The 25,411-nt window shown below is 46.5% G+C and overlaps 1 pseudogene; it reads left to right on the top strand.

Annotated features, from left to right (window-relative positions):
* LOC121287885 overlaps positions 1-21,586 on the top strand; it is a 29,974-nt pseudogene extending 8,388 nt beyond the window's left edge.
* The last annotated feature ends 3,825 nt before the right edge of the window (positions 21,587-25,411 follow it).

Here is a 25,411-nt window from a genome sequence, read left to right as displayed (position 1 = left end):
TACCCCAGACCCCCTCCAACCCCACTGCCCCCTCTCCCCTCCCCATTAGTTTAAAGCCCTGTCCACAGCCCTAGTTATGTGATTGGCCAGGACATGGCCCCAGCCCAATTTAAATGGAGCCCATCCAAATGGATTAGCTTCCTCTTCCCTCTGTACCGGTGAGTGCTCCATGAATCGAAACCCCCTTCTTCCCACACCACTCTCTTTGAGCCACACGTTTATTTCTCTAATCTGCTTGACCTTTTGCCAATTGGTGCATGGCTCAAGTAACAATGCAGAGATCATTACCTTTGATGCCTTGCTTGATTACATTGCTGCCTTCTCCAGGCCTTAAGTGAAAATCTGCCTTGAGATCAGAGTCTTAACAGAACAAAGAAAGTTCAGTTGCTTGAGTGTCCTGGGTGCGAATTTGGGGCAAGGCTCAATGCCGATAGTCATTTGTCACTTTTTAGATGGAGATAATTCATGTTTGCCTGAGGAGGATGAGCTCCTTTCAAAGAATGAGGGAGGTTCTACCTGCTGTTGTTAGTCTGCCATTTTCCCAATTTTAATTGCACTGCCTCTGAACTTAAACTCTGTTATGGAAATGCTGGATGAGAATTTCATTCACTTCTTGCTGTCAGAAATGATGCACTGATTCAATCGGGGAAATTATGAATGATTTATGAAAAGTTCACCCTATAACTCGTAAGTGATGATAAAATCAGAAAATGCTGGGTCAGGCAGCATCAGTGGAGAGAGAAACAGTTAACATTTCAGGCCAATGATCTTTCATTAGAACTGAAACGTTAACACAGTTTCTCTCTCCACAGATGCTGCCTTACTTGCTGAGCATTTCCAGCTTCTCCTGTTTTTATTTCTATTCTCACCATCTGCAGTATTTAGATTTTGAGATCATAAATGATGTTTGTCAAGGGTGTGACTGTATAAAACCATAATTGGGCTGCTTTATTTCCTTCTTAAACCTTTCTTTCTGTTCACAGAAATCACTGAAGAACGATCTCCAATTATGAAAAACTGTTACCAAGCATTATTACTTGCCCTAGTGGTAATATTATTCATCTTCTATTATATAGTCTCCAACAATAAACCTGCTAAACCTAAACCTGCATTCGTCAAAGACTCTTCAAGCCTCTTAGTCAGTTTGAAAACTCCACACCCATCCACAGAGCCCGGAATTATGTTTGTGCAGACCTCCGATGAACTAAACCCTTCGCCATTGGCTAAGTGTGCCGTCGAATCAGCTGCTCGAAGAAACCCAAATAAAACTGTTTATTACTTCATGAAAGGATTCAATGGGAACATATCAGCCTATCAAAAGCCTGAATTCAATGCCATCCCTCTGCTTTCTTCAATCCCGAATGTTATCATCTTGCCCTTGAATCTTGATGAATTATTCAGCAGCACTCGCTTGGCTGACTGGTATAAAGAGGTAAGGAATTGGACAGTGCTGGCTGCTTGATTTGTGCTTGGCAAAAGCTGCTATTGGTAAAAATAAGATAGTAAGCTTTACACTGACAAACCACATACCAGTTGGGCAGGATTTTGCCCTTGGTGGGTGGGGTTGGCGGGGGCAGGCAGGAAGCTGACTGCTGCCCGCGATCTACGCTGCTCCGTGATTTCACACTGGCAACACAACATCTCACTGGCGGGTGGCCTCTGAATCGCTCGCCATGTCATTGTCTCATTGTTTCCTTACTCCGGGTGCCATATTTAAACTGGAGCCACCCACACAGTTCTCGATGCTTGCAGCCCAGGGCTGCTCCAGTGAAGACCTGGCCCCGAAAGCCCAGAAGAGTTCAGTGACCTGTCAGTGGGACGCCTTTTGGAGGCCTGCTGTGATATCCCCCACCCCCGTTCTGGCCGCAGGAGGTCCAGCAATCCCACCACTCCGGTTTGGGAGGCAATGGCAGTGGTGGTCAGTGCCAACGCTGCACCAAAGGGGTTGGCCATCTAGTACAGAAAGAAGATGAATGATCTCATCTGTGCTGCCATCTCATCACTCTAAACTCACACGCACAAGCCCATCACACATTAACTGACATCTCACTCATTACCATCTCAAGGGACATCAACACTCATTCTCACACACACACATCTCCATCTGGCCTCACCTCCTCTGGAGGCTGCCTCCTCAGCCCTCACCATCTTGAAGCCACTTGCACAGATCAACATGTGCCCCCACACACACCCTGGAATACTCTCCTTCCCCAGCACAGCTCTCGCCCTGCAGCCTTTCCCTTTCCTGAGGTGACTTCTCCCCCTTCCCCAAGCAAGCCCCAGCCCTGCAGCTATTGAAAAGCAACACCCCCCCCCCCCCACCCGGCTGGTTTGGTTGGTAGAGACCTGCCTGTGAGACCCCCTGAAAGTGATGTGGTGCTGTCTGTGAAGCCTGGTGCTGATGACTATGAGTGCTGCCCGAAGAAAGGTAGGCAAACTAAACTCAAATTCCTGAACAAAATGCAGCTCACCAGGTGCACGTCGCTTGTGTACAGTTGTGAGACGCTTTGGTGTGCCATCATGCCAATGTGCCAGGATGATCCAGTGTGGGGCGCTGCCAATGGGAGCGCATCATTCCGCCCTCAGAAGCAAAATTTCAGGTCCAGTGGAATGATTTACAGAATCAGGAAGATGGTCAGGGACATATTCTTTTTGAAAATTAATGTTTATCTCAATTATTCAGACTGCACTTTGTTCTTTGGCGATATGGGGCAGAATTTTATGGCTGACGTGTGGGTGGCAGAGCCCGCACATCAGCGCTTAAAATGTCATGCTATGAAGCGCAACGCGCGCCTGCCATTAATTAAAGGCCTTGTTAAGACCCTTAACTCGGCAATTGACGCCGATTTTGAGGAGCCCGTGCGAACTTCGGCTCGGCGCACAGGCCCAAAGGGCAGGAGGGTAACTGATTTTTTAACAAACCTCATCCACGGGCGGGATATGTGGGCTCAGAGGGGTTGTTAATGTTTTTTTCTGAAGTATTTAATGTAGCAAGTGTTTTAAACTTGCCTGTGTGATTGTTAGCAGTTCAGGTCGATTTCCAACAGCTTTCTCTTTGCTTTGAAACTTCAGCTCAGCAGTCTGCAGTCAGAAATCTTTATTGGGCCTGCAGCTTTCCGGAGGCCTCCCTTTAGCCTGGGTATGGGTTCTGACATCTCCACTGGAGGCAGCTCCTCTGAGGAAGAATGGAGGGATAGAATAAGGAGGCCAGGATTGGACAATCCAGGGGAGCCACCTATGGGAGGCCAGGCACAGGCACAAGGGGCACCGGGCCAAGAGGTAGTCCAAGGTGGAAGGGGCCACAGAAGACGCCACTATCCTGCTGCCAGGGTATACAGGCAGCGAAACAGCTATCTCAATATGACTGAGGTGCAGTGCCAAAGAAGCCTCCATCTGTCAAGGGAAACACTCAACAATATCTGTCAGATGATTGGCCCTGAGATCTCCCCTAACTGTGTGGGTGGACACCCTATGCCAGCGGCTCTGAAGCTTACAGTTTCCCTCCACTTCTATGCCTCTGGCTCCTTCCAGGGCTCGATGGGTGATCTTTGTGGTGTCTCCCAATCAGCTGTCCATACTTGAGTCAAGCAGATTACAGATGCTCTGTTCAGACGGGCATTGACCTTCATCCATTTCCTCTGCAACCAGGAAAGCCAGAAACAGCGAGCCAGAGGCTTCGTGGCCATTGCTGGCTTCCCCCGTGTCCAGGGTGCTATAGACTGTACACATGTGGCCATCAAGGCACCAGCAGGTGAGCCCAGTGCCTTCATCAACAGGAAGGGCTTCCACTCCATGAACGTGCAGATAGTGTGTGATCACAGAATGCTGATTCTACAAGTCTGTGCAAGGTACCCAGGTAGCTCCCACGATGCCTACATCCTCAGACACTTCCAGGTGCCGGGGTTCGTCAGTGCTGGGCGACAAGGGCTATCCCCTCAGAAGGTGGCTCATGATGCTCTCCACCACACAAGAACAGAAGCTGAGGAGCAATAAAATAGGAGCCAGGGTACCACAAGGGCTGTGGTGGAGAGAACCATCGGTTATCTTAAGATGCGCTTCCGTTGCCTGGAACGCTCAGGGGGTGCACTCCAGTACCCACCAGATCACGTCTCTGTAATAGTGGTAGCATGCTGCGCTCTGCACAATCTTATGCTGGAAAGGGGGGATGCAGTTGATGATGAAGACCTTGACGCAGTGGATGAGGCTGCACATGATGAATCCAGCAGTGCCTCAGAGGATGAGGAAGCACAGGGCAATGATGAGGGGCAGCATGCCGACCCACTACTACACCAAGAAGGCAGGGACACCCAAGACACTTTAATCCAACGAACCTTCAGCCAGCTCCACACACATCGATCAGCAGGACAAGCATTGCCTGGCACTTCCACACTTGGGACTTGGGTGCTACATCTTCCACCTCAGCAGCTGCAACTAAAGCCTTAGTACAGAAACATCAATGTCCACTCAAACACTCTTGTTATGTCTGTGAAACATTCAAATGCACAAAGGAAACACCTTCAGCCATGGTCAGAAAAGTGGACTTTATTCCCACCAAAATAAAGCAGAAACATCACTCAGAAGTACATAATGATATATTCCTTAATCTAGGGCCAACACAAAAGCACCAGTGACATACCCGTGGAGTGCCTAACGTGCCTTATGCTTTTGTTTGTGAGTGCTATGTCTAGGTACTACCCCATCGCTCGGAGTGGCTTGTGAGACAGCCTGCTGACTCTGCTGTCCTGTTGGCCTCGATGACCCTCTGGCCCGTGGAGCCTGTGATGGCCCCATCTGGGAGGGAGTGGCCAGTTCCAGAACTGGCACCTCCCCAGTTGTCGCAGCCTCAATGGATGCAACAATCACTGGCAGGGGGGGCGGAGGAGCTGCTGCCCTCATCCTGAGCGCCATGAGAGGAGCTTGCAGCGATGACAGGCAGCTGCTGCGCCGACGTGAGGTCACATTGGACCTCCCTGCTCACCGCAGATGGATGGGCACCGAGTAGAGACACTTGGTGCCCAGAACATCTCCCACATTGCGAATGACCATCTGCGGCCATCAGCGCTGTGAGGGCTTGCAGGTCAGAGCGTAACCCAATCAGAAGATTCTCAATCCGATATAAGTTCCTCTCCATGAGAGGCGCCAATCTCTCAATGGAGGAAGCCTGAAGCTCTCTCCTGATGTTCATGCCATCACTAACACTCTGCCTGGATTCCTCCACCACAGAGACCACACCCTCATGCAACCCTGTCAGATGCTCCCACGCACCCGGCCACTTGTCCTGTAGCTGCTGCATTGCTGACATCTCCAGAGGCACATCATCACTGCCCGACTCAGCATGTGCCTGGTCCCCTGCAGTCCTCTGGCTGCTGGCACCATCAGCACTCTCTGTCCGTGCCATCTCCTCCAGCGATTGTGAAGTGCCCTCTCCACTGTGCCCTGGGACACTAGCCGACGTCATAATCCCCACTGAAGTGTTTGTCGCTGCGCTGGTGTCTGGCTGGCTGAAAGGATGTGACACAAGTTTCAAGTCTTGGCCCTCAGGTGTAGAGGGGGTGCTCCGGATTTTTTGGGGGTGGCCATGCGGTGGTGATGCTGAAATTAACAACAAGGACAGTGCATCAGTTAGCGTTCAGTCAGTAACACCTTTCATCCCTTTCCCCCCCAGCCTCATAAGTCGCTCATCCTTCAAGAACCTAGGGAGACAAACATTGGTGGGTTGGTAAATAGTCATGAGGAGGCCCAAACATTACATGCACATACAGACAGGCTGGTCAGATGGCCTAAGGAATGCCACATGGAATGTTATGTGGATAAGTGTGCGGTTAAGCACTTGGGCAAGACAAGCAAGGTACGGGAATACATAAGTAATGATAGGACCGTGGGAGGTCACAACGATTACAGGGACCTTGCTGGGCAGACCCGTTAAGGTAGCAGAACAGGAACATAAGGCGGTTAACAAGGTAAAAGCCAGACTTGCCTTTATTAGCCGAGGAATAGAATGTAGGAAAAGGGAGGTCGTGCTGCAAGTGCAGAAAACGCTGTCGAGGCCACAGCTACACTTCTGCGTTCAGTTGTGACCTGCGCTTCATGGGAGGGATGGCATTGGAGTGGGGAGAGTGCAGAGGTTCCTGACCAGGATGCATGCTGGCCTGGAGAGTTGAAGTGATGAGGAAACATTGCATACACTTGTGACATTTGCCGTGGAGCACAGGAGATTGACAGGTCACATTATTGACCTTCATACCATTATGAGGGGCATAGAACGGGTGGACAGAAGACAACATTTTCCCTTGGAGCAGGGATGACTAACGTGGTGGCATTTATTTAAGTTGAGTGCCATGAGGTTGACAGGTGAGGTGCTGAGGACCTTTTGGACAACGTAATGTGGGACCCACTGGCTGAAAGGGTGGTGGAGGTATAAACACTCCTAAGTTGCAATAAGTCTTTGGATGTGCAGCAGCGATGCCATGGCATGTTAGGCCATGGGGATAGTGGTCACAAATGGGATAAGGCGACTTTGGAAGGTGCTAGAGACGCGCGTCCTCAAGGCGCCAAGGAACATTTGTGTATGACCCACATGTCTAACTGTATCAGTCTGTGAATGAGCAATGTTGTTGCATTAACGATTGCAGCAGCCATCAGTGCTTTGGATGGTGGGAAGACAGAGTGGATGGGACTGTGGCCCTCAAGTGCCTGGCCGCTGGACCCCAGCCTCACCGACACCTGCCGACTTGGCTGCCTGCCTCCTCCCCAGCTCCATGGCCTGCTCCTCGTAGGTGGTGAGGTGCTGCAGCACAGCGTGCCCACTACCAGTCTGCTGCCGCTCCCGCATATTGCTCTCTGTTTTTGCCTGCAGAACAGGGAAGAGCATTTATTAGGACTGATCGCTCATGTACTCTGCACACACATGACGCACCCCAACTACAGTGGCCCATCTGAGGCCTCCAGCGGCTCCTGTCCACACTACTGGTGATCAGTCACCAGAAGATAGTATGGCTGCTCCCAACCCCCTCCCCCAACGACCACCTTGGACACATTCGGCGTCCATCACTTTGAATAACACATGGGTATTAGCGCCCATGGCAAGAAGGCACAACTAGGTGCAGCACCAAGGCCAGCAGATGGCTCTTGGCCACGACACCTTGAGGCCCCCTTCCACCATCTCATCACCATCAATCTGTTGGAGTTCTGACTATGTGTCTAGCTGCCTCCCCTGCAGGCTGCCCCCAGACTACTCAAATATGACAAACACCAACATATGCTGCAGGGAGAATCCATCTTCTCCTCAGCCACTAAGGCATGGTCACTATCTGTTTGCCCACCCAGCGTGTGCCAAATGCCCAATGCAGTAACGACACTAGGACGTGCGGGGGAGGTGGGGGGACCTCAAAGGCTAAGGCTACCTGCTGGGTCAAATGGCCAAGGCTGACACGGTACTCACCCTTCCAGTGCACAGCAAATCATTGAAGCTCTTGCAGCACCACGTTCCTGTGCACCGCACATCGTCATGGGAGCTTACAGCCACCATCACCTCCTGCCACGCCTGCCTGGTGATGTGGGGGGCCCTCCTCCTCCCATCCTCTGGAAACAAGACATCTCGATGGTTGAACACCTCTTGGAGGAGGACAGCAAGGCAGGCATCTGAGAACCGAGGGGCACAGTGGCCCTCCTGCTGGCCTATCCTGCAGCCTCCCCCCCACCTCCTCCTCTGCCCTCACCTCTTGTGCTGCCCGATGACTGGCCATGGTCAACAGCCTGGCCATTCTTTATACAGACTGTTGGTTCCCCTTTGGAACCGGCGGTCTGAACACGCCCGCCACCGATTTAATTTTCCTGATGAACACGGGAGTCGGAACCCCGCTGGGCGGACCTTAATTGGCCCACCTGTGCAAAATGGCGGCGCGGCCCGTTTCGGCAGCAGGGATCAGCTCCCTGCTCTCCCGTCAAATGCAAAATTCCACCCATAGGGACTATTAGTTTGGAAACTTCCTAGTTCGGAGAATGGGCGGAATTGTACCAGGTTTGCACTAAGTACAGTAACAGGCAGATAAAACGACACTTTACCCATTGGCCACGATGGCAGATTTTCACGTCATATCATCCCAAATCCACATTATTTATGCATTCCCGGGAAACCTGCCGTTTCCATGGTGGGGGTGGGTTCTCATTCGCCCGCCTACCATCACCCTACTGTTACATCACACCAGACGCCATATTTAAAGTCCAGCCGCGAGCACACATCTCAGCGTTTCCAGACCTCTGCTGCTGTATGGAAGACATGGCCCTGAAACTGAAGAATACTACAGCCCCCAGGTTCAGTGACGCATCCCTGAAGCGCTTTTGGACGCTGTGGATGCCCTCCACCTCTGTTCTGTCCATAGAATGGGCAGCAAAAGCATTAACCCGGCTTGGGAGGCAGTGGCAGCGGTGGTCAGTGCCAACACCATTCAGAAGGGGACAGCCACCCAGTGCCGCAGAAGGATGTATGATCTCCTCCGTTCCGCCAGGATAAGTCACTCTTTTCATCACTCTCAACTCACACACTCACAAACCCATCACACTTCCACAGGGCCCTCACTCACTGCCAGTGCAAGGGACATCACCATATACTCTCTCACACACACCGTCATTGTCCTCATCCCATCCATGGGACCACTCACCACCCACACATGCCAGGCATACTTATCACCTGGCCTGGCAGGCGTCCTGATACATTCTCTCCATCTCTATCCATGCAGGACAAACTGGCTAACAACAGGAGGGAAAGGTCACAGACAGCTGGAGGAATGCCAGGGATTAAAGTCCCCACGGACTTTGTAAACAGAGCCATCCAGCTGGCCAGCGATGACCGGGAACAGTCCTGTGTTGACCGTGAGGTCGGTGCTGCTCTACCAAGTGAGGACCCAGCAGTGCAACATCCATCAGACAGCCATGCTCTGAGTGATATGTCCTGTTTCACAGGCCACTGCCATGCACTAATTATCTCCCCTTGCTTTCACAGGTACACCTGCCAAACAGCCAATGGAATTCATGACCCAGGGCCTCCAGTCAAACCCCGAAGAAATCTCTAAAGAGGAATCTGAAGGCCCCCTCCCTGAAGTCCCGTCACAGCACTCACCCACACCCTCCACCAGTGCAGAGACACTCACCTCGGCAGGAGCTAGCTTTAGAGTAGCCTTGGGATCACAATCTGGTGAGCACATCATACTGTCTGATCCACAGCAGGCGGAGGCAGGGAATTCCCAGGTCCCTGGCACTCAGGACTGCTGGAGGCCAGAACGTTGCTGAGTCCGAGTCAGATGACGAGCCTCTGGACTCGATCATGTCACAGTTGCTGGAGCTGCAAAGGCAAGCTCGGGAACATCAGGAAGGGATGTCCGCTGCACTCCTCAGGTTGCAAGGGACGTGGGAGGATTCTGTCCACCTTCAGGCTGAGTGATAGCACCGGCATTGCAACACACCAAGGTCAACACTGGTAGAATGGTGGCCGCCATGGAGATATTGGACCAGGATGTCACTCCTGCACCGCTGTGCGAGCTCAAATCCATCACTCAGACCATAGCTGGCCTCCAATTGTGTACGTGAGAAGGGTGCAGGGCAGCTCAATCTCACTCCAGCTTCCCTTATCCTAAAGGAGTCAGCAAGGAGCCCTCAGGCACCCATAGGGAGGAGGATCAGCAGGTAAACACTCCAGGGCCATCCACCCAGGTGACTCCGGGAGTGTCTGACCCATCCAAATCCCCTCTTCCTGTGATCTCAGTATCTCCAGCTCCACAGGCCGAGGAGGGTGCCACTGCCACACAGCAGGACCTCGAAAGCAGGTCTCGGCCCTCCCAGAGAACACCCATCAAAGTCATCACAGACAGGACGTTACAGTCAGCAGGCTGCCTCCACCTCTACTGTGAATGTCCGGGGAGAACCAAGAGGTAGCGGCAGGGTTAAAAAGGTTAAGGAGATGTAACTCTTTTGGAGTTAAACCAATTATACTAAATTAACAAAATAAAGGATTAATCAAACACAGCCCCTAAGTCAGGTCAGCTGTAAAACCAAGGACAAAGTTTAAAGGAAACTTACAAACTTTAAACCAAAATGTGATTAAAGGGGTCAATAAAACACCCCAGTCCCTGCGGTGCCCACTGAGCACGGAAGGCCTCGAGAGTGCCGGCAGACACCATGTGCTCCCTCTCTAGGGACACCCGGCCGTGAACGTAGCCGCGAAAGAGGGACAAACAAACGGGCGGGACTCCCCCCTCGATCGCCCACTTAAGGAGATGTAGTGCTCAGCCTGGGCATGGGTGTTGGTCACTTGTACATAATGTTCACTATTGTCAATATACTCCCAAGATTGTCTCCCTGCCCATGCCTCCTTGTTCTGATGAGCAGCGTTCTTGTCACTCAGATGTGAAACCTTTCTGCACAAGATAAAGGCAGGTGTCTCAGTCCAGGGCCTCTTCCCTGTGCTCTGTGCAGCCTTCAGATCAAAGTGATGTTCCGGCCTCACACTCCCTGGACACATTCCTGATGTCTGCACCTCGATGGTGCTGGTCATTGCTGCTAGAATGTAGTGAGCAGGTGTCACAGAGTTCCCTCATTCTCTCTGTGTGCTCTCAGCACCTTTAAGGTGGGGCTGGCCCCCATCTCTTCAGCATCTCTGACCACTGACACTGTGCTCCTGAAGGGGTCAGGTGCTGAAGGTGGACAAAGGATCAGATGCTTCTAAAGTTTCACAGCTGCATCTCTGAGATGGCCCTGGTCGTGGACCGCAAGTGAGCTGCCCTCGGCCAGACAGGAGTCAGACATTCTCAGAGGCTCTGTGAAGATCTATGGAATGTCCTCACTGCATATTGTCATCATCCTCCTGCGATCAAGGGACTATTAGGGCCTCCACTGTGTCTCCATGACAGGAGCATTCACACAGACGGCGTTGGCGCTGCCATAAGCCAGACTGGAGTCAAATGTTCACAGATGCAATGTGAGGATCTACGGGGACACCTCACTGCATGTCGTCGTCATCCTGCACAAATCTGGCAGCTATGAGGGCCTCCTTAGTGTGCCTGCCTCGTCTCACCAGTGTGAGGGTCTCATCACCGTCATTCTCGCCTTCGGGAACCTCCTCACGCTGATCCCCATCAGTGTGCTCTTCATGGGGGGAGACCTCCAGCTCCTCTCCAAGTTGCAGCGCCAGGTTGTAAATGGTGCAGCAGGCGACGATGATGTGTGACACCCTCCGCCGACTGTATTGCAGGACTCCACCAGACCGGTCCAGGCACCGGAATCTCATCTTCAGCATCCCAATGGTCTGCTCCACCAAGTTGCGAGCTGCTACATGAGCATCATTATAGCGTCACTCTGCTGCAGTCTGAAGCTGCCACATGGGTGTCATCAGCCATGGCCTCTGCGGGTAGCCCTTGTCCCTGAGGAACCAACCCTGCAGCCTCTGTGGATCCTGGAAGTCTTCAGGAATCTGTGACCAACTGAGGATGTAGGAGTCATGCACACTCCCTGGAAACTGTGTGCCCACCTGCAGGATGTGTTTCTGGTGGTTGCACACCAGCTGCACATTCAGCGAGTGGCACCCCTTGTGGTTGATGTAGTTCACCACGTGTTGTGACAGAGACCTGAGCACCATGTGAGTGCAGTCAATCGCACCCTGCACCTGTGGGAAACCCGAGATCTGGGCAAATCCAATGGCTCTTACATCCTGGCTGTCCCAGTCCCGGGGGAAATGCACAAAGGTGTGTGCCTTTGCAAAGATGGCATCCATGGGTGGCAGATTGTGATATCCCACAGAGGTCACCTGTGGAGCCCTGAAAGGAGGCACTAGTGTAGAAATTAAGCACCGCAGTCACTTTCACGACCATTGGCAGTGGATGCTCTCCATGTCCCCCTGACACCAAATCCTGCAGCAGGTGGCAGATGTGACCAACCAGTTCTCAACACTAAGAGACATAGACAGGAACCGGTGTTATTTTGAATTGAGATCTTTTAATTATATGGTAGACTAGAGACCAATATTTTGCCATTATCCCCCCCAACCCTCCAAAGAAATCCATAGCTGGCTTATGTTTTTATCTTGTTCCAGCATTCATGGTGCTTTCTTGCTGGCTGCTTTTTGAGCTAGGGAACAATAATTTGGTGTCTGTTCTATCAAAGAGCAATATTCCCAAATTCAAATGATACCAATTGGAAAATCCCAGCTGTTTAGATGCTTGACTAGTCTTATGCAGTAACTGCGGGTATCACCTCTCCTTCCGTCTATCAGGGGTCATGTGATGTTCTTGGAAACTCCAACCAATGAGCCCTAAGTGCGGGTAAACTGGGGGGTGGAACTTTCCTGTCAAGGATCCTGTTCAAGCATGTAGCCTCTGAAAAGCTCCCTGTAATAAAGCTTCTGCATCTTGTTGAAGCCTGCCCAGTACATCACATCATTACATTTGACAATGAGGGTAACATAGCTCCAACGCTGCACCTTGTAAATGTGAGTGCATCAAATATTAAGAAACAAGAGAAGACTACTCACTGGTCATGCCACTCTTTGGCAGAATCAATCCTTGTGAAGTGACTATGAAAGACTTGAGCCAGTATGTAGAGCACCTTGGTTTTTATTTCATAGCAAGCGAAACTACCACAGAGGAGAAGCAGGAAGCAATCCTTTTGAGCGTATATGATACGAAGACATATAACCTCATTCACAGCCTCGTGACCCCGAGCGCACCCAATTCTAAGTCCTTTAATGAATTAGTGGACCTCGTGAAAATGCATTTCCAGCTGAAGCCATCCGTAACAATGCAAAGATTTAAGTTTAATTCCAGAATTAGAGCCCCTGGAGAGTCTATCACAACCTATATAGTGAAACTGAAGCAGTTGACAAAACACTGCGGCTTCGGGGCACACTCAATGATTTACTGCAGGACAGATCAGTTTGTGGAGTTCAAGATGATGCCATTCAGTGCCATTTACCCACAGAGGGTGACTTCGATTTGAAAAGCGCCCTGGAAATGGCACTAGCCATGGAAAGTGCTGCGAGAGACTCGCAGGCTTTACAACACATACAACATGGCACTGTTCCTCATTTGGGGCAGGAACCTACCACCGGGAACGGCACGAAAACCAGAGACAGAGCATTGAAGTGAGAGGCAACATCTGCTGTTAGAAAAACAAGAAAGTTAATTTGTTATAGATGTGGGGGTGACCACATACATGCCAGACACCTACAGATTCAAGGAGGCAGAATGTCATTGTGTCATAAGAAAGGTCATGTAGTAAGGCAATGCAGGGCAGAGTCAAATCAGCCCATAAAGCAGCAAACCAACATGATTGAACTGAAAAATAGAGCAGAATCCGAAGCTGCTGGTACTGACATCTATTCCCTGGATAACATAACCGCTGTAAAAACCGAACCTATCACTGTCACAATCCTAGTTAATGAGAAGCCACTAATGATGGAGGTGGATACGGGAGCCTCAACCACAGTGGTGGGACAGCACACTTTTAAATACCTAACTGAAGATAGGCAGCCACTGAAACTGGAGCAGGCAATCGCTAAATTGAAGACAAACACTGGAGAATCTATACAGGTAAAGGGCATTGCCAAAGTGCAGTGTCTTATAGGCAACAGACAGCCCAACTTCCAGTGATCATAGTGCCAAGAGAAGGAGCTACTCTCCTGAGCCGAAACTAGCTACAGAAAATCAAGCTTTACTGGTCTGAGATATTTCACCCGAGAACAGGAGGAGTTCATGAACTGCTAAGGACTCGAACTCAAGTTCTGTCGAAGGGTCATGAGGACTCGAAACGTCAACTCTTTTCTTCTCCACCGATGCTGCCAGACCTGCTGAGTTTTTCCAGGTAATTCTGTTTTTGTTTTTGTAGTGTATTTCAGGATGAGTTAGGGAAGTTAAAAGGTGTGCAAGCAAAGATATGTGCGGATCCTCAGGTGACACCATGTTTCTTTAAGGCCAGACCTATGCCGTATGCCTTAAAGCAGAAGGTGGATGCAGGACTGTGCCAGTTAGAAATGCTGGGCATCATCCAACCTGTCCAATTCTCGGAATGGGCAGCACCCATAGTCCCAGTGGTTAAGCCTGACCAAACCATATGCATTTGTGGGGACTATAAATTGACTTTGAAGAAGGCAGCAAAGCTAGGAAAGTACCCCATTCCAAGAATAGGCGACTTATATGCAAAGCTTGCTGGAGGCAAGTCCTATACGAAATTAGATATGAGCCATGCCTACCAACAATTAGGACTGCATAGCACATCAAGAGAATATGTGATTATTAACTTCACAAGTGCCTTTATCAGTACACTCGCCTACCCTTTGGAGTATCATCTGCATGCTCTATCTTCCAGAGAACAATGGAGAATCTTTTGCAAGGACTTCCCTGAGTGGCAGTATGCCTAGATGACATTCCGATTACAGAGTCAACCAAAACCGAACACTTGGCCAACCTGGAGGAGGTGCTAAGGAAGTTCATGGAAGCCTGCGTAAGATTAAAGGAAGAGAAATATACATTCCAAGTGCCAGAAGTCACTTACCTGGGTCACAGGGTGGGTGCTATGGGTTTGCATCTGGTAGGAAAGAAAGTTCAGACATAAAAGGATGCACTCTCTCCATCCAATGTAACCTAACTCAAGTCTTTTCTTGGTGTGATAAGCTACGTCTTGTCAAACAGTGTTAACAGCATTATCAACAGTGTTAACACCACTACACTTGTTGGTAAAAAAAGAATCACCGTTGGTCATGGAATTCACAACAGGAAGAAGCCTTTGTGAAAGTAAAGAAGTTATTATATTTGTTGTGTTTATTGGTACACTACAACCCAACAAAAGGATTGATATTAACATGTGATGCCTCTCCTTACGGTGTAAGAACTGTGTTATCACATAGAATAGAAAATAGATCCGAAAGGTCAAATGGCTATGTCTTGAGAACCCTCTCCACAGCCAAGAAGGGTTATTCCCAACTAGAAAGGGGAGGTTTATCAGTGATATTCGGAGTGAAGAACTTCGACTAGTACCTACATGGAGATATTTCACCACTGCGTCAGACCACAAACCATTAATGGGTTTATTCAGTGAGAATAAGACATCAGCAAAACATCAGCAAGATTACAACATTAGGCTTTGATATTATCTGCGTATGAGTACACTTTTATATACTGCCCTGGCCTACACATTACAAATGCGGATGCACTCAGTCGTCTCCTGTTACGAGATAGTATTGTACATGCTCCAGTGTCAAAAGAAGTGGATTTCCTGAATTCTTCACCTGTGTGTGAAGCAAATTAGAAATTGGATGAACAGAGATCCAATTTTGTCAAAAATCAGAGACCTTGTATTGCAAGGGTCGTCAAATTCATCAGTGTCTGAAGAATTAATACCATTCTATGCCTGTAAACCTGAGTTAAGCTGTCAAGATGGAATCTTGTTGTGGGGATCAAGAGCTGTCATCCCATCACAAGGCAGAGAACCGCTCTTGACAGAGCTTCACAGTGTTCATCCAGGCATATTGAAGATGAAAATGCTCGCCCGAAGCTATGTCTGACATTAACAGTGATATTGAAAGCATGGTCAAGCACTGTCTCCAGTGTCAGCAACAACAGAAGTTTCAGTTCCCCTACGTTTGTGGGAACGGCCTGGTCGACCTCTGGTTAGACAACATATTGATTATGCAGGACCATTCTTTGATACCATGTTCTTATTGAACGTAGATGCACATTCTAAGTGGCTGGGTGTGTATAAAGTCAGATCCACTGATATCGAGCGCAAATACTGAAAAGCTTCACCAATGTTTTAGCGTACATGGCCTCCCGGAAATGTTTCTGATAACAATACTGTCTTTACCAGTGCAGAGTTTCAGAGATTCATGAGTTTAAATGGAATGAGACGTATTAAAACAGCCCCATACCATTCCTCATCAAATGGCTTAGCTGAGAGAGCTGTGCAAACTTTCCAATCTGGGATGAAGAGGTTATCAGAAGGCACTCGAGAAACTCGACTTTGTCGCTTTCTTCTCGGTTATCATATGCGCGTCATTCAACTACGGGTTCAACACCGTCTGAATTATTGATGAAACGCCGCCTACGTACGAGGTTAAGTCTGGTGTTTCCAAATTTAGAGGAGAGGCAGAGATGAATTAGAGTAATCCAAAATTAAATCACAATGTTCATAGCAAAGCTCAAAGATTTACTGTAGGAGACACAGTTTTTGAGTGGAATTTTGGAAGTGAGGCCTTGTTGGGTTCCTGGTACTATTGTCTCCAAAACTAGTCCTTTGTCCTTCTAGGTGGAATACCTGATTGTTCAAAAACATGTGGACCATGTTAGGAATAGACTGACATTCTAATAGCCAACTATTCCGCCTGTGATTAACATCGAACCATCAATCCCTGAGGTGACAGATCAACCTAGAATAGACATGCCCGATGTCTCTGTAGAGTTGCCAAACCCTGAACTTCCACTTTCCAATAATGTAACTGGTACTGTAGTTCCTGATCATATCAATCCTGTGGAAGAACCTAAAGTGGTAGAGCTATGCTGCTCTAACCGAATAAGAGAACCACCTTTGAGACTTAATCTTTAATTACCTGAGTTGTAAATATCTTTATGTTGTTAGATATTCAATGTTTCCCTGTAAATAGAAAGTGTAAAAAGACTAAAGGGGGAGGGAATGTAGTAACTGAGGGTATAGCCTCATCCAATGTCTATCAATGATATTCTTGGAGACTCTGCCCAATGAGCTATAAGCGTGGGTAATCTGGGTGCAGAGCTTTCCTGTCGAGGATCCTGTTCAAGTGTGTAGCTTCTGAAAAGCTCTCTGTAATAAAGTTTCTGTTTCTTGTTGAAACCTGTCTGGTACATCAAGCCATTACATCTTGGGATCAAATGCATTGATTATTTTAAGTTCAGTTCAGGTTTCCAGTCAATATTTTGTGAGCTGTCTCAGATAACCTGTTAGGGCAATAAAATGGAGATCTGCAATTTTCTCTTCAAACTTCTACAGAGTGTAACTCCTCTCCTTACTCCCCAAAGCCTTTCCACCATCTACAAGTGTTATTAAATTCATTCATTCTGTGTGCTAAATCAGCAATCTATGGAGATTGTAACGTTTAAGGCACAGGATGTTCCAATGCTTGTTACATTTGTTCCTGCCTAATGACAAGGGTGGGACCCTCTTGGAATGTTATGATAGTTCACCAGATCAGTTCAAGGGTCAGTTGAACTGCAGTTCAAAAGCAGTCACTTTTCAGCCTGCAAGTGTGATAGAGACAGGGACAGGAAGAGGTCCCAATTAAGCTAAAAAGCATGAAAATGGCCGCAGTTGGCAGACTTTAAGTGAAGTGGACTTGAGAGAAGCCCAGAAGATCCAGAAAGGCAGCTTAAGGTTGGTGACTCTGTGCTGTGGGCTATTGGGATAAACATACCCCTTTGGAGCAGTGGTGTTCCACTTGGCATGACTAAAGATCTGAAATGGTGCTTATAAGGTGATGTACTCAGATATCCATGGGGAAAGAATCTCGGAAAGTAAGATTGGAACCCTGGAAGGTGGGCCATTGTTGAAGCTGTCCGAGTGGGAGTAATCTTTGGAGAGAATTCCAAGGTGAGATCTTCAAATGCAGAGATTCATGAGAAAGACAAAGTTTCAGTAAGATTGGTTGGTTCACAATGTGACAAACCTCTGGGTGGCTTGTTGAGAAATCCTTGGAACCTGTTTTGGTCACATCTGTCATTCCAGTTCACCTGTTGACTCACATGTACCTCATACTTACCCCGTTTTTAGAGCATAAAATAGATATTGTAAATCATTTTATCTTTCTAATCTTATATAGTAAAGGCTACTTTTACTTTATTCAATTAGTAAGCATCTTGAATCTCAAACTTTATCTAGTTTAAAGAAAATGCTATTGGTCCCTAACCAGGTCTCCAACCATGACCCGGGATCTGGCCAAGGATCATAACACAACACAAGTCAGGAGTGTGATGGAATACTTTCCACTTGCCCGGATGAGTGCATCTCCAACAACATTCACGAAGCTCAATGACCAAGCAGTCCATTTGGTCAGTACCCTAACCATTACTTTAAACATTCACTTCCTCCATCATCCATGCACAGTGGCACCAGCGTGTTCCATCTCCAAGATGGACTCAGCAACTCCCAAGTCTACTTCGACAGACCTTTAACACCTAGACAGACAAGGGCAGCAGATGCATGGGAATACCACCACCTGTAAGTTCCCCTCCAAACCACACACTATCCTGACTTGGAAATATATCGCTGTTCCTTCGCTGTCACTGGGTCAAAATCCTGAAACTCCCTTTCTAACAGCACTTTCTAACAACACATGAACTGCAGTGCCTCAAGAAGGTGGCGCACCACCACCTTCTCAAGGGCAATTAGGGATGGGCAATAAATACTGGCCTAGCCAGGATTACCCACATCCTGTGACCCAATAGCAACATTTTAAAAAAATCTGAGTTTATGTATTTTTTCAATGCTGAATTCATTCTGCCTATTATTTGCCCTCTTGGAACTCAACGATGTGTTACAATTGTGAGGCCGATAAGATTTTTTGAGGGAAAATTTTTTTTAATTGAAGGTAAAATGAAAAGGTTCATCTGACCTTTTCTGAAGTCTGACAGTAAGCCTGGGTGGTTTGATTGGTAGAGGTCAAAAGAATGCTTAGATTGTTTTACTGGGAAGAAGGTGCAGCCTGTGTGTTATGAATGGGTACTGAGAGTCTCCAAAGCCCCTGAAAAGTGTTGAGGGTACCAGATTGAAAACAGTTGTGCTGTAAACTGTCCATTTAGTTCCAGTATGAAAAGGAATTGGGCTCTCAAGGATAGCTAGCTAGAATTTCTATCTAGTTTTGAAGATCATGTGATTCATACTGCCATGGGGAAAGAGGCAAAGGAAACCAGTCGAAAGGTTAGGTTATAAGTTTTCCTAGAATATCACTGGATATCACAGTGTTTGGAGAGAGGGAGCAGCTAGAGACCAAAAATGCCTCTATGATTTGCCATGTTGGAATACGGTAGAAGCTTTCATTCTATTGAAAGGATCAAATTCATTTGGAGTTAAAACAAGGCTGGAAGAGTCGCCTAGCTTGGGCTAGAGGGAGAGACTTTGGAAAAGAAAACGTCAATGTGAAAGACAGTTATAAGATTATAAGTTACCAGGCTGAGAAAAGAAAAGAGGAATAAACCCTTAGGGGTCAAGAATCACTTTGGGTTTAATCTGGGAAAATTGAATGTCTACACAGAGGTTAGTGTAAAGTGTACCTCTGAAGTGTGTCTGTTTTTTTACCATTGGGATAGGAATGGGGAACGGGGGATATGGAATTATTCCATTCTGTTGTTTCAAGTATAAGTTGCCAAAAAGGTTGGTGTTTGGCGTGAGGGAATCTGTGTTTTTAAATTTCATTTCTATGTTTTTGAGGCAGATCCTAACAGAAACTGAAACTGAAGTGAAAAGGATACAGAAAGGGAAACTGAGCAACTAAACTTAGAAAGGAAACTGACCCTCCCAGTTTCTAAGGAAACAAACACTGAGGTTTGGAAACCAAAACTTTTAGGCAACTGAACCTGGCTGAAAGATATAAAAGGACACAAATCAGCCCAAGCCGAGCATTAGCAGTTGATGAGTCCACTGATGCAGAACAGGCAAGTTGAGAAGGCAGAGTTCAGATCCAGAAACTGAGAATATGTTGCTGTAGCTATTTCTGTTACTTGAAGGTAACGTTGGTGCAGTTACCCCATCCAGAATGAGTGAAACAAGTTCTCCAGTCATGTGCCATTTGTGGTGAGGGCTGTACCCATGAAACTTGGGTTCATAGTGCGTTACTATTAGCTGAGGATCTGATGAGCTCCTGGAAGGATCAGAGCTGTAATTCTTCATGGGGAAGAAAGTTTGAAGGACTTTGTGACTGAGTATGATCACTAAAATCAGAGTGAACTGCTGAACCAATTTGTAAGGTCTGTCTTCATTGTTTTTCCCATTTATTGTGCAATTTATAGTTTATAATCAACCACAATTTGCATGTTAATTTATGTTTAATTCATGTTAATTCTGAGTGTTAGAGTATTTAGTGGTTGCTTTCTTGACTCTTACATAGTAAAGTTTCTTCTGTTTTACACTGTGAAATCTTTTGGCTTAATTGTTTCAGTACAGAACTGGGATTTTGTATTTCTTCTTTTAACAAAAAAGGGACTGTTCTCTACTGAGATCATAACATTAGTTAATAATGCTTTCAGTCATTTGTTAAGTAAATATCTTAAAACATGAAATCTTGATGTGTATTTCGAAGTTTGAATCTTTTTTTAAAGTTATCTCTCACTACAGGAATTGTGACAAGTGTATAAACTCCGAATTTACTAAGCTGGTTACATCTGAGTGTGTCTGCTGTAAGCTGTCTCTTTTACCTACCTTGGTGAAGGATCCAGTACATGAGAGTGAGATGAGCTATTGAGTATGTGGTATATGATCATTCAGTGACACAACCTTGTGACATTTAACATTTTGGATTCAAACAAAACACATTTTTGTGTATTACGCAAGCAATATTTCAGCATGAGCCATGAAACTCAGCAATAATGTGATCAGAAATACTCATTTCACTATAGTTTCATCTGAAGCGTGAGGTGGTGTTTTTGTGCATTTTTAATTAGATTTGTAATTGATAAGCACTGTGACAAGATTCAGAGGACATTGGCTCTTGTGACATCTCTATGTTTCCATCAAATTGAAAATGTAGACTTTGCCGGATGCAGTAGGGAAAGAGGCTTCAGTTTCTCTCCATCAAAAGACCAGGCAAGTTTAAAGCTAAACCAGCCCAGGTTCTCCTATCCATGTGTAGCACCTTGCAGGTTGTTACAAAGTACTCTCAGTAATTGGTCCTCAACTAGAGATCATTGTGTGGAAGGAGGGGACAGTATTTGACAGAAAGGACCATTTCAATATCAAAACTTGCAAATGATGATTCTGCTGTTCTATTATTATACAGGTAGATCCTGACATGGAAGAATACTGGATTTATGTGCTATCCGATGCCTGTCGTATAGCGCTGCTGTGGAAGTACGGAGGAATCTATCTGGACACGGATGTCATTTCACTCAAGCCCTTGAAGTTCCAAAGCTTCATCTGTGCACAATCAGAAAATTATGCTAATGGTGCAGCTTTGGGATTTACCCGCAGTCATTCCTTTACAGAGATGTGTTTAACTGATTACGTTGAGAATTATGATGGAGAAACCTGGGGCCATCAGGGTCCTGACCTGATGACTCGAATGTTGAAGAAATGGTGTGAAACTGATAATCTCGATAACTTCCTTAACAAAGAATGCAAAGGGATCTGGTACTTGTCCAGCAACTTGTTCTACCCAATTCCATGTGCTAATTGGGGAAAGTACTTTGAAAAAGATAAATGGAACAAGAACGATGATGATATTGAAAAATAATTCTCAAGCTGTAGTGGGCTGCATTTCTGGAATTTTCTAAGTGGTCATCAACATTTTGAAATCAAAGGAAGTAAATCATTAATAGAATACTTCTTTAGTAAATATTGTCCAAGCATTTATAAATCTCTCTGAAAATGATGTTGATTTGCATATTTGCATTGAATGTTAATCACTGCACTGTAATCATAAAATCACTGCTTACCAAATCAATCATAATGGCTTATACCTTTACTGAGATTGTATTCAATACACACTGGATGCAAATTGTCATAAGCATAATATATTTTTCATTATATTATTGTGATTTATTGTAGAGTAGGTTTATAGGGGTGAGTATGGATGATTCTGTCTATGTGATTTAATTGGAGTCAAGTAGACTGCAAGCTTGAAATTATCAAAAGGAGTTAGGTGTAGAAGGGTACTTGAAATGCTAATGAGCAAACACGGATGAGGTTTTAGCATGTAGGGTGTGAAAGAGATTTGCATTTTTAGATATGTGAAGGATTTGTTTAGATTTCAAAGGAATGATAGGACGTTTACAACTGGAAAGATAAGCAAGGCCAAGCAGTGTGTTTATTTTTCCACAAAAGAAAAGTGGTCACATTGGTGACATGAAAGATTCTTATATTGTGGGAAAAGTAAATTTGCAAAGACGTATGGAACAATGGAATTTACAGATTAGAGAGAAACATATATAAAGGGGAATTAAAGATCATGTTGGGGTTCCCATGTAAGATCTAACAGGAGTGTATGAAACAGCCTTGCAGAAGTTTCCAACCATGTGAGTGAAAATCTGTGGTGTCCAGTAACTAAAGTTGGAGAAAAGCCTTTGGAATTCCACTATCGAGTGGGTATTGTAGTAAATGTGCTGGCTTGTGTAAACTTAGAACCTATTTTGGACTGTTGCCTTAAAGGGGGTGTGTATTTAGGAGTTAGGTTATTTTTAAAAATGTATTCATGGTATGGGGGCTTCGCTGGCTGAGCCAGCATTTATTGCCCGTCCCTAATTGCCCTTGAGAAGGTGGTGGTGAGCTGCCTTCTTGAACTGCTGTAGTCCATGTGATGTAGGTACACACACAGTGCTGTTAGGAAGGGAATTTTGACCCAGCAATATCGAAGGAATGGTGATATATTTCCAAGTCAGGATGGTGATGTGGCTTGGAGGAGAACTTGCAGGTAGTGACATTCCCATCTATCTGCAGCCCTTGCCCTTCTAGATGGTAGTGGTCATGGGTTTGGAAGGTGCTGTCTAACTCCATTTTGACTCTTGAGTTTAGGAGTTTCTACATTTGCATTGACACCTGATCAGGCTCCGAGATCTTTCCGATCAAAAGTGTTGATTGTTGCTTGTGTAGTTTCTTAAAATGACAGGACTGTGGCTATCATTCACTCCCAACACATCTGCAGTGAATACTGGGACTTGTAACAGGAGTCCCACTGCATTTTCATTTCAGTTTTATTGGGTTTAACGCTTCTTGTGCATGAAGGTTATGAGGGGATGGACAGGGTGCATAGGGAGCAGCTGTTCCCCTTTGTTGAAGGGTCAGTCACAAGGGGACATAAGTTCAAGGTGAGGGGCAGGAGGTTTAGGGGGTATGTGAGGAAAAACTGTTTTACCTAGAGGGTGCTGATGGTCTGGAATGCGCTGCCTGGGAGGGTGGTGGAGGCAGGTTGCCTCACACCCTTTAAAAAGTACCTGGAAGAGCCCTTGGTACGTCTTAACATTCAAGGCTATGGGCCAAGTGCTGTTAAATGGGATTAGGTAGGTAGGTCAGGTGTTTCTCACGTGTTGGTGCAGACTCAATGGGCCGAAGGGCCTCTTCTGCACTGTGTGATTCTGTGATTCTGTGAGTTGCACTGCTCTGATACTTAAACTCTGCTTTGCACTTAACACAGATCAGAGATACAGTGGAAAAGCTCAATCAAACTCCGGCACATGCCGACTCTGTGTAACTTGCTCCTATAAGGGAAAATGGGAGATATGTAGAGGGAGACATTGAGGGAGACAAGGGAAAGCAGACGTTTTTGTTCCTTTCTAACATATTACTCCAACAAGCTGGGGACCAAATCCTAACAAAGGTGTCCCACCTACTCTCTTTCTCTCCTGTCCCTGACTCTAGTTGTAGGTGGCATTGAGATAGAGGATCAACCATGATCATATTGAATGGCTGAGCAGGCTTGAAGGGCCAAATGACCCACTCCAGCTCCTGTTTTGTATGTTTCTGTGGTAAAGTGGGGTGCTATGTACCTGTAAGAGAATGCAGTTAATTGACCACGTGACTGTATTGACCAATCGCTACACAGCGCGGGCTTCTTGGGTAACTGTAAGTCTAGAGCTGCAGGTGATTGAAGAAGCACACATGGTGTTAGTGCTCTGTTCTTAGTTCCAATAAACCACCAGTGCTTGTTCAGTTAATCGGTCTCTCTGCCGATATTGTTTCAAGCACCAACTAATGTGTGAAAATCAAGGGCGCAGCTAGCATTCACCAGACAAAGCAAACCTGATAACCAAAAATAAAAAAAACTGGTGATGAGGATAAACCGGATCAATTGATGGCAATCAAGAAAGCTGCGGTAAGCCAGCTACATTACTTCACCATCATCTTGAAGCTGTTTGAAAGCGCAGTCTCCTTAGTCATCGAGTACGTCGCAATTTGGGCATCTTTTACCATTCAACCCCATGTCTGATGACCGGTCTCATTATGTCGAACACCTAGTGTTCTTCTTTACAGCTAATGACATTATGGGGGAGGATAAGAAGAGGGCAATTTTTTTGTCAAAATACGGGAGCAAAACGTAAGGGCTGATCCGCAGCCTCACGTCACCCAACACCCCTGATACGAAGACTTTCGACAAGTTAGTAAATATTGTAAAAAAAAACCTGAAGCCAAAGTCCTCAGTAACTGTGCAGTGTTTTAAATTCAATTCGAGGAATAGGCTTCCAGGAGAGACAATCATTGGCTAAGTAGCTGCTTTAAAGGAACTAACAGAATATTGTGAGTTCAGAACTTCAATTAATGACATGTTAAGAGACCGATTGATTTTGGAATCTGGGCCGATGCTGTTCAAAATCGACTGCTATCTGAAACTAATTTAGACTTCAGTAAGGCATTGGAATTGGCAACAGCCATGGAGAGGCTGTTAGTGACTCAGAGGCAATAAAAGTTACACAAAATGGTGCCGTCCATCTTGTAGAGCGAGAAGGGCCGATAACAAAACGGGCAAAAACGTCAGGCTCCACAGAAAGGCGGGGAACGCCCACCATGTACAGGCCATTGAAGAACAACAGAGCTACAGTGAAAACCCACAACGTTAATGAGAGAAATGCATCCAGGCAGCCTGCAGGTGATCGACAGTTCAGAACTATCGAATGCTTTTTCTGCCATCGCAATGGTCACATAAAGCGGTGCTGTTAAGATCGGCTGAGGCAGCATTTTAAAAACAAAGGTAGAAATCATGAAATCTGTCTCATTGAAGAACCAGAGGAAGCAGAATCTGACAACTATTCATTATGCAACCTGAAAGTGGGTAGAACTGAGCCAATCCAGATAGTCATTAGAGTCAATGAACAACCCATCAAGATGGAGGTTGATACTGGGACATCATTGTCTGTCATAGGAGAACATATGTTCAGAAGCTTGAATAAAGGAGTCCATACTTAAAATTTGGAAGAATCGGACATTAAATTAAAAACATATACGAGTGAGGAATAAGAGTGAAAAGGATATGTCAGGTCCTGGTGCAGTATGGAGATCAGTCTGCAAATTTACCCCTTTTAGTAGTAGCTGGGCAGGCCCCAGTTTAATTGGGCACAACTGGTTCCAAAAAATTAAATTGCAATGGGCCAAGATTTTTCAAATCAGTATGAGGAACTTACAGGAATTGTTACAAGAGTACGCTTCCATTTTCAGTGATGAGCTGGGAAAGATTCATGAGCTACAAGCCAAAATCCACGTA

Source organism: Carcharodon carcharias, chromosome 2 (assembly GCF_017639515.1).
Source record: "Carcharodon carcharias isolate sCarCar2 chromosome 2, sCarCar2.pri, whole genome shotgun sequence".
Taxonomy (NCBI): Eukaryota; Metazoa; Chordata; class Chondrichthyes; order Lamniformes; family Lamnidae; genus Carcharodon; species Carcharodon carcharias.
The sequence above is the reverse complement of the archived record's forward strand: the minus strand, read 5'-3'. Positions and strand labels throughout refer to the sequence as shown.